Raw genomic sequence first — 15,615 nt, forward strand, 5'->3', positions numbered from 1 at the left:
TTTATTTTACCGACTAAAATAACTAGCTTCCGGCAGACGGTCTATGTAAGTCGGCTTATGCCACAAGAGTAACACTTGACGGTGTATGACGTAGATGTAGGAGTAGCGTAAGCTTTGACGCCTCGCGCGGTTCAAACACAGGGCTGGGCAACCGTGTCCGTCATTACGTTGTGCGTCGGGTCAAGTGTTACTCTTTTGCCTTAAATCGTTGCATACTGTCATCTGCCGGAAGCAGTTATTTTAGTTTTAAATATGGATGTTTTTCTTACACGAACGCACCGCTTCACTTCTGAAGGCCTTATTAACCCCCCAGAGCAGTGTGGAGCACTTTTATGATGGAGAGATGCACTTTTATCATGGATAGATGCACTTTTGGATGTACTTTTATGATGGATGGATGCACTTTTATCATGGATAGATGCACTTTTGGATGTACTTTTATGATGGATGGATGCACTTTTATCATGGATAGATGCACTTTTATGATGGATGGATGGATGCACTTTTATGAGGGATGGATGCACTTTTATCATGGATAGATGCACTTTTATGATGGATAGATGCACTTTTATCAGGGATGGATGTGCTTTGGTGGACTTAAAAAATATATATATACCCATTCACTCCCATTATGAAGCTTTGAAGAGCCAGGACATTTTTTAATATAACTCTGATTGTATTCGTCTGAAAGAAGAATGTCATATACCCCTATGATGGCTTCAGGGTGAGTAAATCAATAAAAATTTTTGGGTGAACTATCCCTTTAACCACTACACCGCACAACTGCACTGTATAGTCACAGTAATCAGTAGTTAGAGAAGGAGCTAAAAGAAAAGACCAGTAATCATACGTGTCGTTTCATGCTAATAACGTTGGGTACAGACCGCTAACAAACGCTGCGTGTGTATCTGCCGTCGTGAAGCGTCTCCGAGGTCGGCGGCGAGCGAGTCGTGATTGGTGGGTTCTTGCGGGTTTGAAGCCAGGCTCACAAACAGTCCATTAAGAAAAAAGTGGCACTAAATCAAGCCTGGGAATAGAGGCAGCAACAGTCAGCAGAGTGGAACTGCTTTCATTTATTTCAGGGGCTCGTTCGAGAGCGCTCTGACAGGGGAGACGCCGCGATGGAAACACAAGCGCCAGCGCTGGATTTTTCAGCCAGCTGTCGGTTTTCCCGGCTCTCTCAAAATCCCCCCTGAATGTGAAACAGGGGATTGATTTTAGCCAGTACTTGTGCAGTGCTCAAGATTTCCCATCAGCTTCACTCTTTGAATGCAAAAGGCTGAGAATATAAAGAAGGGATGGATGGGAGTCAAAGTGTGTGTCTCAAATCACACATCCCGGGTTCACTAACACGTGCAGCGTCCAGGGAGACAGAGACACTTCTAGAGCCGTCACACGACTGAAGAGTATATGAGTAAGAGTGTCCAGTCCACTATAGCCTATGTGTGATTTTATACTTGGTTCATTTAAGTTTTAGCTCATTTTGTGTGTTGTGCATGTATAAATAACACCTTATTTTTTCCCCATGTTCTCCATTGTTGCAGCTCTCCTCTTGAGAAACTCAAGACTACAATGGAGTTCAGAAACTCCTGACACTGATATAGAGAATAACTCCCGCTGGAGGGACTTTGTAACTTTGCAGAGCTTTTTCATGCTCAAACAGCAACATTACACACTAAAGAAACATGTAAAAAACAAAAGCCCAGCAAACAGGTTGTAAAAATGCTGCCCTAAAATCTTTCTCTCTCTCTCTCTCAAATGAAGCATTTCAAAGTGAATGTGTTCAAGATTGAAAAATATGAGGCAAATTTAACGTCTTATTGGTGTGAATGAAACATGATTTTTTTTTAAATCATTAAATATTACATGTTCTAATAAATTTACAAAATACATTTTTTATTCCAATGCTGCCGTTTGTCACCGTGACATTATATAAATGTTGTTTTATAGTTTTGAGTGCAAATCGTTCTGTTTATTGCATGCCGTTGATGTTGATCCTCATTTTGTGACGGATAAACACTGCAGTGTTTGCTCTGTCAGTGGCTTGTGCTGTCGTTCACTACTTTTCTAAAAGGGTAGCTTGACTTAGTTGAAGTACTTTATTGAGATCTTGTAACTTGACGAAGTAGCTCAGTCCTGTCCTGTAGTAAGTGCACTGCTGAGGGAGTCCTCATTCCAGGGGTGTCCCATTGTCAGGATCGCTTTGGTGCACTCCTAAAAACGAAATGCACTGTAAAATCCATCAAGCATCAGATGCTCATTATATTCACTTAGTAGAGAGGTTGTCATGTCGTCTTCAATCTCTCAAGTCATCAGAAATGGAGGACAAGTGCATATTTCATAATGCCACTGTAACATCTGTCCGCTCATCTGTATTCATAGGCCTTCTGTGTGCGCATACATTTCTGTACGTTTGGATAAAAAAAAAAAAAAAAATGGTATCCATATATAAAACCTTTCCATTCCACAAAAGGTTATTTATAATGGAAAAAGGTTATATAGAATGAAGCTTCTTCACACTCAGAAAAAATGGTTCTTTTAAGAACTTTAAGAACTCTTTTATTTCAAAGATTCTGACTTGTTTTCTTGCAGTTGCGAGTTTGTATCTTGCAATTCAGAATTTTTCACAGAATTGAGTCCAATGCAGAGAAATAAAGTTATAAAGTCACAAATCTGGGAAAAAAACTGCACATCTGGGAAGAAAAGTCTCAAATCTGAGAAATAAGGTCTCAATTCTGAGAGTTGCAATTTTGAGAAAATAAAGTTGCAATTTTGAGAAAATCAGGTCGCAATTTAAGCAGAGATTTCATTTTTCATATATACATATATTTAAATACAGAACATAGTTCTTCTATTGGCATTGCTGCAAAAAAAAGCTTAATTTTTACCAGTGTTATTCGCATTAGCTAAGCAAAAGCTTCGGCATCAGAGTGGTTTCTTCTTAAAGAGACAGTGTCCCGGTGCCCTTTGGAGGATGCTCTACACCGCAGTGCCCTGAAAGCTGATTAATTGGCTTGTCAGCTCAGTATTTTTATCCCATTCCCCAGACGTGCGCAAACGCACCGTCCTTCCCAGTGTCCTCATGTGTCCTACACAGCGGTCAGGTGACTGTCGAGGAACCCCCTGTGCTTCACGCCGGCGTCCGATTGGCCGAGGGCCTTCTCATGGCATGAACGGACGGTGGCCCGGGTGTAATTGGTAGGAGAAGCGTGATAGCGGTACCTGTGAGAGCGTGCGACTGCGCTGATTAATGCGAAACTGCAGAGCGCCTCTTGATGAAGCCCACAGGGCTCGCGCAGAAACCGTGACAATGTACCGAGAGGAAAAACCTCCAGCCTGAAAGTGCGGAGGAGGGAACGTAACCTAGTGAGTGTTCCCACAAAATGAAATAAAACAAAGTCACTGTTATGGATGGAAACAGTTTCTGCAATCTATTTCTAATTTATCTTTATTGCAGCTTCAGCCCCAAAGGCAATTCTGTGTTTGGTGTGACATGAAAACAGCGTAAAAACACAATTCTGCTTTCACTAATAATAACAGATTATCTTCCCAAGCTCACAGCCCGCCAGAAGTGGGTGAAAAGGGTCCATTTTAGGAGAGCAATCCACAAGCGAACCTCCGATTTCAAAGCAGCTGTCATGAAAACAGAGAAATGATGTCGGGTGAAATAGCGGAAACACTTCATGCTTCAGTCATTCATGCATTTACTGAAGAGACACAAAATACTTTGAACTGTTTTTAATAAAAAAAAAAATGATATAGCAGTAGGAGATAGTTCAGAATGGCTTACTGTGAATACGGTGCAGTACAGACTTCAGTTTACTGCATACTATAATTGTAAAACAGTCTGCATTATGCAACGACAACTGTGTGTGTGTGAATTTTTTTTAGTCTGCTGTTGGTAATCCAGCAAGTTTTACATTCATGCATTTTACCTTCAAGTGTTTGGCAGATGCTTTTATCCAAAGCGACTTGTATTCAAGTTACCCATCTTAAGTTCATACGTTCCCTTTGAAATTGACTAACAGTTTAATGCTGGTTAATATGATTAAGATCTCTGCAGATTCATTTACTCATAAATGCATTGCAATGCAAAAGTAAAATGGGTCTTGAATGCCATTCACTGTTGACTTTAAAGGGATAAAATGGCAGTGGGAAACCGATCAGCTGATTAAATGGTTGATGTGTAAATGCATCGCCACATCTGCATGTGCGAGTGTGTGTGTGACACGAGGATCTGTGGACTGTTGATCCCGTGGGCCAGGCCTGTGGCAGCGCTGTCCTCTCGTTCTCTGGTTGATCGGATGAGCGTTTGCTGGGAGTGTTTGCGTGTCCCTGCCGGTTAGTGTTGGGCCGCTGCCCGAGCAATTAATGCTCTGTGTAATGTGTTCACCAGCACTAGAAATAAACAAACACCATGAGACCTTTGATTAAGCACCAATCTGCAGTTTCACAGCGTCAACAGCGGCTTTCCCCATCCCACTGCTTCCCATTGCGGGAATCTTCCCATATATGCAGGATCGGCCTCATGGTGCGTCTGCGTGTCTAAGCTAGATCGGCCTAATTATTATAATCAAGACACGTCATCAGTTCACAAACACCCCTGTTTTAACATGCACCTTTGTCTTTGATATTTTCCCCCACAAATATTATGCGAGAATTGATTTATAGTTCATATGGATGTGGTAGTTGGGTAGTCATAACGTTCTCTGATCTTTATATATATGTATATATCTGTATATGACCATATGTTAATTGCAACATATTCATCTTTCTACTACTTTAAAGGTCTACTACTTTCTACGCAAAGGCTAAATGCAGTTCAATGCTAGAATAGCAGCAAACACTGCAAGAGCTTTAAGCACTGATCTGCAGTTTCACAGCTTCAGAGCCGCGCCGATGCTTTCCGCTCAAGAGTGCCTTTTCCCGTCTCTCTGAATGGAAATTATAGCAGCCGATTTTCCCTACCGAACACGGCATGTGTGTAATGATGCTCGGGGCTGATGGGATTGGAGGAGGGGAATTGTTCTTCGGTGCATGTATCTGTCCTATTCAATTACACTGCAATCTCTCTCTGAAACACACACACACACACACACACACACACACACACACACACACACACACACACACACACACACACACACACACACACACACACACACACACACACACACACACACACAGACACTCAGACTCTAAATTGTGGCAACACACTCATGTACACAAGCTTTTAAATAATTATTAAGTTAAGTTCCAGAGCTGCTGGATGTGTTTTTAAAAGCTCTTCCTCCTGAAACATTTATTGCTCTTTCAACAGTTCTGCTGGCCTGTTTGAATGCACTTGTGGGACACGCGTCCTCACGCTCGCTGAGCACATCTATGGCCAACCGCAGGTTTCTCGGCTCGGGCACGATTTTACCTGCACATGTTGGTTTATTTATCAGCTTCTTCTTTTATGCTTTTTTTCCCCCCATGTTCAACTTTCTTTAGTGTGTAATGTTGCTGTTTGAGCATGGAAAAGTTCGTCAAAGTTACAAAGTCCCTCCAGTGGGAGTTCTTCTCTATATCAGTGTCACTGTTTCTGAACTCCCTTGAGTCTTGAGATTTCTTCCGGGAACAAACACGTCACAATTTAAATAATTAATACGCAGAATAAAGGGGCGGGGCCTGGTTGAGTTAGTTAGTAGTGTGTATAAACTGATGGTTATGGTAAGGGTCGGGACATTTCCCAAACACACTCGAAGCGCTTGACCAATCACAACAGACTGCTCCAGCAGACCAATCAGAGCACAGTGTGCTTTTCAGAAGGAGGGGCTTCATAGAGGCAGGAACTAAACAGGGATGCGTTTCCTGAAAGCATCGTTAGCCAACTATGTTCGCAAGTTCCGTCGTTACCAACAACATAGTTCAATGAGTCTGTGTTTCCCGAAACCATCGTTTTAACGAACATTTGCAAACAGCATCGCAAAGTTATGTAGTTAGAACGACAGCTCTCACAATGGCTGCATTCACATAATTGGGCTTTTTATCTCTCAATTGCGGCTTAATTTCTCATAATTGCACCTTCATTCTACACAAGTGAAATTTGTGACAAAAGGTAAAGTTTATTATAAACTTTTTCAAAAATTATCACAATTACCTTTTTTAACCCTGAAGTGCAAACAAACAGACTTTCATATAACACTGCGATACAAGTATTTTGACACTGAACAAACTTACTTTACCTTGATTGTTAGACTTCCGTGACAGATCAGAGCATCTTTACCTCATACACGCATATCTGAAATAAATCTACATAAACACTAACAGGCCAATATCTCAGCTAGATCGCAGAGGGTTTTTATATTGCGGTGATTGTGTTTTTTGAGAAGCGAGCAGGTATGTGCTGTTTATAAGTCATTCTGAAACCGTACCTGCATGACTATATTAGGATGATGTTATGTAACCCAGTTTTAGCTTGCACACAAATTTCCTCGCCTCCGAGGAATGTCAGCAGAAAATATTCTGGGTCATCTGCGCTGCGACCACACGCTCCCATGATGCATTGTGCAGCAGTGCCTTCGTCAGAGTCAGCTGAGCGTTCGTTCTCTTTACGCTTTTCTGCGCTCCGGTGTGTGTGTGTGTGCTGTGGAGACGGCCGGCAGTCACATTAAATACAGACTTTTGCTGAAGCCTCCAGATGTTTCCCCTGAAAACAAAGACTCCAGTAATCTCGGATGAGTTTCAGAGGAGATCTCAACAATGTTTCAGACCTTGCACAGATTTAACAAGATCAGTCTGAACCCAAACGTTTCTCGTCAGATTCTGTCTATGGGTCGCACTGCATGAAACTGCAGGTCACGTTTACAATCTTAAACACAGTAGTTTATTTAAATTAGTATGCATGAATGCATAAATACATTTTGGGAGAAAACTCATTCATTCATGCATTCTTGCGTTCTTGCAATTGTTCATGCATTCATGCATTCATGCATTCATTCATTCATTCATTCATTCATTCATTCATTCCTTTATGGATTCATGCATTCATTCATGCATTCTTGCATTCGTTCCTGAATTTATTCATTCATGCATTCAATAATTAATTAATTCATGCATTCATTAATTAATTCATTCATGCATTCATTAATGCATTCTTGCATTTGTTTATGCATTGATTCATTCATGGATTCATGCATTCGTTCCTGCATTCATTCATTCGTTCATTCATTCGTTCATGCATTCGTTCATTCATGCATTCATTCATTCATGCATTCTTGCGTTCGTTAGCTCGTTGTTTCTCTCTTTCGTTTGTTCGTTCATTGATCCATTCATTCGTGCATTCATGCATTCATTCATCCACTTGTTCATGCATTGATTCATGCATTCATTTATTCATTCATGCATTAATTCATTAATTCATTAATTTATTAATTCATTCATGCATGCGTTCATTAATTTATACTAATTTAAATAAACTAATATTTATGATTATTTTTTTAATCCAAATATTTTTTTCAGCTGTGACATCAACATGTTTTTCATAAAGAATTTTAGGAGAGACATGTGATGTGTCTTTCTGAGAGAAATGTTCACGGTTTGGTATGAACGCTCAAAGATGACACGTCATGGTTCTTTGTAAGACAGATCACCTGAAGCTCTTCCTGGAGAGAGTGTAGGTTTTGCTCAGCGTGAGTTTGGCCTCATGGAGAGAAACAGAGGCTCCGATCCAGAGCCTAGTGAGCTGCCTCACTGTCTACTGCCTACATAGGGAACTACATACACCTCTGTGACCTGACATACTCCTGAGGATGACGCACACTTTATGCAAATAGAGTTTGAGGTTGGCATGTCACTCAGAGCAACTATAATAACAATGCAGCGCATAAATACACACCACCCTCAAATATTAGAACTTTATACTGATATACATACATTATACAGATATATCAGTAATAAATAAATCTTCATATTTATAGTTTTTTTTTTTTCATAAATCAGGGAAATGATATATGAACAAGCCTTCAGAATCTAGAATAAACTGTAAAGATTGATGTGTGTGTGTGCGAGTGAGAGAGAGTGTATATGTGTGCATTTGTACACGTCTGCATGCATGTGTTTGATAAATGCGTTCAGCAAGCATCTGTGTAAATCCTCCCTCTCTAGGGTCTCCCAGCTATTGTTTCAACCCAACCAGAAACATGAAACACTCAAGCGGACTTCAGAGTCTCTCGTCTCTGTATTCTGTAGTCTGAGAAAACAAACCAACACACTATCAAATGCTGCATCACTGCACTTCTGTTTCCTGAGGCAATATCACTGGTAATGCTACTATTTTTGAATATACCCATGATAAAATAATGCACAGCCTCAAGTTAAATGAAGAAATATTTTACACAAAATGGGATTAAAATTTTTAAGATAGCCTTGTTTATTTTTGAGATACTTGAACAGCACTTGCTAAATTAAATATGCAAGGTCATGTGACAACTATAGTGTACTATAATGCATAATTAATGCATTAAAATACATTTATAATGCATTCTATATAAAGGCTTCAAGTAAAGGTTTAATAAGCAACAAGTGCTTATTGATAGAGACATTGGGCCCCGAGGCACAACCCACGTAAAGTTGATAAATCTGCAAATAATTGCAATTGCAGATTTCGAACAGAGATGGCGACAAAGAGGAAAAACTACACACTGCAGCTTTAAAGAAGTTTTTCCTGTGTTTCACAGTGGTTTAGACCGAGCGCTCCTCACAAACTCATCAAATCTGGTGTTTCCTGAGAGATCTTGGCCTACGCTGGAAGACTCTCCCGATCTCCAGCGCTCATTACAGCAACACTGCAAGATTCATCAGGCGTAGCTCAATCCCTCTTTAATATTTCACTGAGGAACAGTCCTGCTCAGCGCAATTACAATGCCTAATCACTCGGATGAGAGGATGAAGGAGAGTTAACCCTGTAGAGCCAACAACTGGATCATATTTGAGTGCCTTCCGAATGATCAAAACCTGTCTCGCACAATCTACTACATGCCTTCTCATGAGCAATTAAAGTCTTTGGTAACACTTTACAATAATAGTACATGAATAATCATGTACTAATACCTGAATTAATAATTACTTTACTATGAACTAATGATGAGTTAAGACATGTATTAATGAGGTACTAACCTTAATTACGACATGAGTATCATGAATTCCTACATGAATATACCATCTTAACTACGCGTTAGTAAATGCTTGTTAATTAATGCATTAATTAACATTTCGAGGTAAAGTAAATCAAACATGCTCTAGATCAGAAGAAAGATGTACTAAAAGGGCACAATGTTAAATTGTTCATAAATCTGACACCATCAATTGTCACATACATCAGTGAATGACACAAGATGTCTTGAAATATTTATATTAAACCTACTCATTGAACACACATTCCGTTTTAAGTGATTCCACTGCTGCCTTCAAGTGTAAAATACCTATACACTAGCATATTCATTAAACAGATGCAATTTTCAAAATCAAAATCAGTGATAGCACAGATGATGGTTATTTTCTGGATTTGTTTACTGTCTTTATATCATAATGCAGTCGGATGTTAGTCTTGTTTGCTGGCTCTTCTTTGGGGCCACTATTGCCCCTTCAAAATCTGTCCACTTTTTTCCTACCGTTCAGTTCCTTCTCCATCTAAATTCAGGCACAGCACCTCTGCTCTTCCACTTCTATACAAACCACCGACAAGCACCAAATGATATCTGATTTAGAAGAGCTGAATATGTATAAAACATGTGTAATTGATATATTTTTGAAGATTTACTCTTGGAGGGCCAAGACAAGAAATTACATGATACATTAACAAATCATGAATTCATGTTACTTTCCAAGTAATTAATGATGAGTTAGTAATGATGTGCCCCTCCAAGTAAAGTCATGACATTATGATACATTAACAAGTCATGAATTCATGTTACTTTCCAAGTCATTCACTGATGTATGTGACAATTGATGGTGTCAAATTTATGAACAATTTAACATTGTGCCCTTTTAATCTTTCTTCTGATCTAGAGCATGTTTGATTTACTTTACCTCGAAATGTTAATTAATACATTAATTAACAAGCATGTACTAACGCGTAGTTAAGATGGTATATTCATGTAGGAATTCATGATACTCATGTCGTAATTAAGGTTAGTACCTCATTAATACATGTATTAACTCATCATTAGTTCATAGTAAAGTAATTATTAATTCAGGTATTAGTACATGATTATTCATGTACTATTATTGTAAAGTGTTACCAAGTCTTTTAGTATGATTGTACAAACGTCCTCCTTCAGCTCGAGCTTCACGAGTCTTTCTGTGTCAAATCTGACCTGATTTTTATCAAAGAAACGTAAAAATGAGTTAGTAGTATTTCAAGATGAACACTTACTGGACTGAAGCAGGATTACTTGATTATCTATACATCATTTTTTAGTAAAATCAAATGCAAGTATCAAATATGATCATCAGGCTTTCGAGGAAGGTTTATTTGTTCATCTCTCAATCATCATTGTGTTGCATTTCATTATGTTTTAAAACTACAGAGCTTTGATTATAAAACTAAGCATTTAAGTATAATCTTACTTAGACATATTATTCCCAGATATTGATATTGATATGCATTTTATGTCAGTAGTCTTCTATTCCGTGATAAAGATCTCCTTGATTTTCATTGTAAGCGATGAAAAGCGAGTGCTGTAGTTTTTCAGTGGTGTGGCGGCTGGAGAACACGGCTCTTTCCTAAACTTCAAAACTGGAGATATGACAGTCTACTAATGCTCTAATGAGAGTTAGTTGACTTGTATTTGCAAAGTTACTTATAGTGACCAATTTTACATCCGTGTAACAGGATATTTAACGGGGGATAAAATGAAAGTCAGGGCTTGATTTTATTAATGTGCAGATGATTGGATGTTGAGAAGCTTCTCTATATGGCAGGATTGCTAAGCGCCACTTACATTTCCTACAAAAAATCCTGTTTAAAATACACTTTACTTGTGTATAATACATTATAAAGGTATTCATAATGTACATTGTAATGCATTATATATTTTCATAAATAATTGCAACCACAGTTAAAATGCATTATAATATTTGCAGATTCATTGTTACATCTGAAACCAGGTTTTAATCCATTAATTTCTCAAGGTGTGACAGTGAGGTATTATAGTGTATTATACCTGGGGTTACAATTATTCATGATACCATACAGTGTTTTATAAGGTGCATTACACAGAATAATGAATGCATTAAATACTTTTATAATGCATTATATATAAAGGCTTTAAGTAAAGAGTAAATGAGCAACAAGTGGCACTTCTAGTGACAATGTGTGATACGCCAAATATCTGAAGAAATTAACGCCAAGTCACATTTGAAATGACTCAGTTATGAAATGAATTTGATTGAGCTATAAGGCATCGAGGTGTCATTTATCCAGCTGAATTCAGTCCAGGTTTTGTTTCAAATGTTTTATGGACCCCATGACACCATTTTCAACTGATAACGGGAAAATTTATGCATTTTGGCTGTTCGTTTGGAGGCGTGAAAAAGCAAACTTTTGAAAATATAGGTTTCAAAGTGCAAGTTTTTGAAAACTATAGCGTTATCGTCTCCGTGTAAACTACAAAAACGTGAATTTCATGCGCATTACGTGTCTATAGTCACCTGTTTCTTTGCACAGTGGCATGAATAATACAGCGTTTCTAGTCATTTTAATGGAGCTGTGTGAACAGGGAGCATTTTTACAATGTTGTCGTCTGTTTGAGAAAGTTTTAAAAAAACACAAAGGAAAAACGTTTCCATGTTTAGTACATCGTTGAAAACTCTGTGAGATCTACCAGATTATCATCCATGAGGAATTGTCTGGTTCCCTTTCGTCGTTCTTTCGCAGTGAAAGCTATAATCAGTGAAATGTCCTACCAGGGGATATAAAAGGGTGTAAATCTCTTGGTCTTTTTAAATTGAAGTTAAAATTATTATTATTTTTTTTAAATTGAACCAACTCTGTAAACATTGAGATTGTTGCAGTTTAATTAATTTTTTTTTTTTTTTTTTTTTTTTGTGACCCTGATAGTATGTGTGTGTATGTATGTTTTTATTGTATGTGAACCCATAGGTATTGTCTGTAATGTTATGTTAGTGTTGACCTGGCTAAATCTGGCTAAATCTGGTACAATACATGAAATGGAAACATTTATGTTAAAAATTCTACGTGGTCCCTTTATAAATAAATAAAAGAAAGTTGTCATGTAAACATACCCTAGATCAAGTGACTGTGTTATGAATTGGGGCATTAACTTTTGGAGTTTCAGTTCCCTCCTCCACAAAACTGTGGTGGTTTTGAGTCTGTCTCCCAGCAGACGCAGGAACACATGTGAACATGCATGTTGACCTTTCATGAGCTCCAGGCGAAAACAGTCTGACAAATGAGAGTCAACAGCCAGCATCTGTATGGCAGGATTGACTGTGTGTGTGTGTGTGTGTGTGTGTGTCTCCTGAGTGCTGTGTCCTCGTGTAAGTTCTTCATGTCCGGCCTCTGAGCTGCTGAAATATACATACACCTGCTCTCGGCATCTGTGCCGATCATCTGCTGATGGAGCAGCCGTGAATGGGGAAAAAACAGTGGGAACGACCAGTGTTAGAGAGAGAGAGAGAAACACGGTGAGACAGTGGGTTTGAGTTCTGAGTCATGAAGCCAAACAGACCAATCACGTCACTTCAGTCCAAGGAGAACGCATTTGAACATCAGAAAAAAGACTGCAAATGATATTGCATACACTACCGGTCAAATAGTTTTGATATTTTGGAAAAAAATGTCTCTTCTGCTCACGAAGGCTGCGTTTATTTGATCAAAAATACAGTAAACAATGAAAAATTATTACAATTTAGAATATCGGTTTTCTATGTGAATATATAGTAAAGTGTAATTTATTCCTGTGATAAAGCTGAATTTTCAGCATCATTACTCCAGTCTTCAGTGTCACATGATCCTTCGAAACCAGTATAATATGATGATTTGATGCTCAAGAAACATTTATGATTATTATCAATGTTGAAAATAGTTGTGCTGCTTCAGATTTTTGTAGAAACCGTGATACATTTTATTTTTCAGGATTCTTTGATGAATAGAAAGTTCAAAAGAACTATATTTATTTGAAATAGAATCTTTTGTAACATTATAAATGTCTTTAATGTCACTTTTGATCAATTTAATGCATCCTTGATGAATACAAGTATTCATTTCTTTACTGACCACAAAATTGTCAAAAGTAGTGCTGTATATAATATCTAAAATACTGACAATATTGACTTTATTGACTCTTACGGTTTTTATAAAGTGGTCTCTAGGGCCTCATCAAATTCAGGGGTCCTGGACATCAAGAGTTTGAAAACCCCTGGTTTTATAGGGAACTTGGATTGTGAACCAACATTTATTAGTATTAATATTTTGAATGAAATGATTGTACTATATTCTAGTTTGATAATATTTTTTATGAATTTATTTGTATTTTTAGGTTATTTTATGGTGCTTAATTATATTTATAAAGTAGTTATAATCCATTTGTTCACTTTTTGAGCATAGACCTGACAACAAAATTTCCAACTTAAAGACAACTTAAAAAAAGTTTTGTTTACACTTTATTTTAAGGTGCCATTGTTACAGTGTAATTATATATTACTGAGTAATATTAAGCAACTACATGTACTTACTATAGGGTTAGGGTTTGGTTGAGGGTTAGTTACATGTAATTATGCATAATTTACTGTTGTTACTATGGTAAGTTCATGTAACATATGTAACAAGGATAAAGTGTTACCAAAGTTTTTTTTTTTTTAAACTGTAATACATTTTACATTTATTGTTATGAAAAAATGCACAAAAATAACATTTTCAATTTTTATATGAAATATGTATTTTCCAAAACTTTTTACTCTAAAGCTGTGAGAAAATCAAAGCCACGAATCTAAACAAGGGCTGACTCCTCTATCACCATTCCCCATAGTAAATCTAAAATATAAATTGGTCAAAAATGATCGAACAGCACCAGAGGGTTACGATCCTGGAGTTTGTGTCGAGTTCATTCACAGTGTCACTTCAAACCTGATGACCTGATCCTGCTCACATCTTCAATCCTTCTACAGCTCATCCTTTAGCTTCTGTGAAACGCTGGAGCCCCGCGGTGTGTGTTTGATCAATGTTCTGCACAGGCCACAAGTCTCTGATGCAGTATTTGATTGTCACATTGTCGCTGTTGTCGACATGTCGTCCCTGTGGAGCGCGCCAGTCTCATACTGCATATGTTAATCAAACCCAATTACCCATAATTGAATGTCTCCATTTTGCTTCTAATCAATAGCGACTCGGCGAGCGAAGGCACGGCGAGGGAATAAATTCGCTGTGATTCCTGTAATTGATGGCGCCCTTATCACCGAGGGAGAAATGAAACCACCTGCGGACTGAGAGCTGCTTCAACCCTCAGATAAGCTGATTCCAATGCAAATCACTTTAACTCGACCTGATTTCTGCTTATTGATCAGTTCACTGACTAAGAGAGCCGCATTTGTCAAGATAACATGCCATGATGAAGAGAGCTTGAAGAGGTATTCATATCAAACGAACAGAACGTGACGACGGGGGCAGGAATTATAAATGCTGTAAAACATCCATGAGTGTCTCACGAGTCACTTTAATTGACTTATTAAATGACTGTTTAATGAAGATAAATGTTGCCTACATGCAAAAACAAACCTCCAATCAGATTGAGTTAATCTGAATGTAATTAATCCAGGACACGCCTTTGTACAATCAATAAAGACGAGAGGGCAGAAGAGATACAAGTTACAATTTATTCCCTTGGGTTCCTTGTAAATATTTTCCATGTTTCGGGACCAAAATAGAGAGCAAATGCTCAAGAAGTTAAAGGTCATTAAGAAACACACGTGCGATACAGTGTGACAGAAACAGTGATGCAGCATTTTATCATTGTATACTGATAATTGCTGAGAAAAGTTGCTTATTTTTGGGACAAAACAACAGTAACATTAGAAGCATTGATACATTTAGTTAGTTACTTACCCAACCATGTTTTAATAAGATGCATATAAACTTGGAAAATGTGATAAATGTAGCTGAGAGAACTAGGCAGATGAAAGTATATTTAGTTTGCCAAAATATTTAATAAACGCATAAGGAGTGAGGGATGTACAGTAAATGACTTTGTGAATGGCGAATGTTTGAATTTTGTGGAAATCTGATGATCTTTCTGTGGGTGCAGATTCTGTGTGGGCTTAATGTGCCTCAAGGGTTCCTGTGAATAACAGTTCCCTGCCTTTTGTTGGAAAACCATAAAACTGTTTTGGACTAAAAGTATGCAATAAAATGTTAAAGTCATGAAATCAAAACGGAACATTCTTTATTTTTTTTAATTTATTATTATGAACGATTTATCCGTGAACAGCAGTATTTTTTTTTTAATTCATGTGCCTCTTGATCATAATCAGAATCACACACTTCATTGTGCAGCATTTTACGTCTTTTTGTAGCAGCAACTCTTCTTCAACAGTTTTGCTTACTAATTACACAAA

At 37.8% G+C, this 15,615-nt stretch overlaps 1 long non-coding RNA gene across 3 annotated transcripts in view; it reads left to right on the plus strand.

Moving 5' to 3' along the window:
• LOC307163368 overlaps positions 1-15,299 on the plus strand; it is a 20,206-nt gene extending 4,907 nt beyond the window's left edge. For all 3 annotated transcript variants that reach the window (XR_013822057.1, XR_013822058.1, XR_013822059.1), the window contains one exon: positions 14,388-15,299. This is a non-coding gene — a long non-coding RNA (uncharacterized lncRNA). The remainder of the gene's footprint in view (positions 1-14,387) is intronic.
• Positions 15,300-15,615: the final 316 nt, after the last annotated feature.

The sequence above is a fragment of the Squalius cephalus genome, assembly GCF_949319135.1.
Source record: "Squalius cephalus genome assembly, chromosome: 8".
Lineage (NCBI taxonomy): Eukaryota > Metazoa > Chordata > Actinopteri > Cypriniformes > Leuciscidae > Squalius > Squalius cephalus.